The sequence below is a fragment of the Pseudophryne corroboree genome, chromosome 6, assembly GCF_028390025.1.
Source record: "Pseudophryne corroboree isolate aPseCor3 chromosome 6, aPseCor3.hap2, whole genome shotgun sequence".
NCBI lineage: Eukaryota > Metazoa > Chordata > Amphibia > Anura > Myobatrachidae > Pseudophryne > Pseudophryne corroboree.
In genome coordinates, this window is record NC_086449.1 from 186,641,742 (window position 1) to 186,642,568 (window position 827).

At 38.6% G+C, this 827-nt stretch overlaps 1 pseudogene; it reads left to right on the forward strand.

Moving 5' to 3' along the window:
- Window positions 1–415: 415 nt before the first annotated feature.
- Window positions 416–534, forward strand: LOC134938325 (5S ribosomal RNA; annotated as a pseudogene).
- Window positions 535–827: the final 293 nt, after the last annotated feature.

The following is an 827-nucleotide window of genomic DNA, read 5'->3' on the forward strand; positions in this document are numbered from 1 at the left end:
CTCCAATATCTGTGGATGGTCAATTCATTTTTTGAACCATACCCCAGTTGCTCCAAAAAAACTTTTTCTTAGGATCACATATGATTATGGGATCCCTATCTTGGAACTTTGATTATATAAGGAAACTTTAAGATACCTGTGTAATTCCACACTTATTTTCTACAAGCCCAGGTAACCCACCTCTCTCATCCACTGTCCATTATATTGTATAATACGGTGGACAACAAGGGGCGGGCCCTGTACTTAATTGTTTCCTATACCTCACTCATTCAGTACTCACTCATCCAAAATGCCAGTCATATAAATTCCTGGTAATACAACAATAACAGATAGACTGTGCATCTCAATGGATAGCAGAAGTACTCTTTTGGTATGTGCCAATAACCATACACTCTCTCATTCACAATCTATGTGATATTACTGCCATATCTCTCTGGTTACGCCCAATCTCGCCTGATCTTGGAAGCTAAGCAGTGAGGAGCCTGAATAGTACCTAGATGGGAGACTACTAGGGAATCTCAGGTGCAGTAATAGATATCTGTATCCCTATGTGAAAAGCAGAAGTGCTGGAGCAACCTTTGACCCTACTGATTTTCATACCTTTTTCCTCTCTTATTTGTTTGATCTCAGACTTGTTAAATATATCACTTACCTGTTAATATCCTTAGATTCCTATCCGTGTATGTAAAACCGAAGTGTTGGAGCAATTATTGACTCTATTGTGCATCTGATTTCAGACTTGCACACATTTTGCATTCATTATCCCATACATTGATCAGAAAGCTAGAATTAGCAGTTTACCTCCCACTAGTATACCAGGATAAATT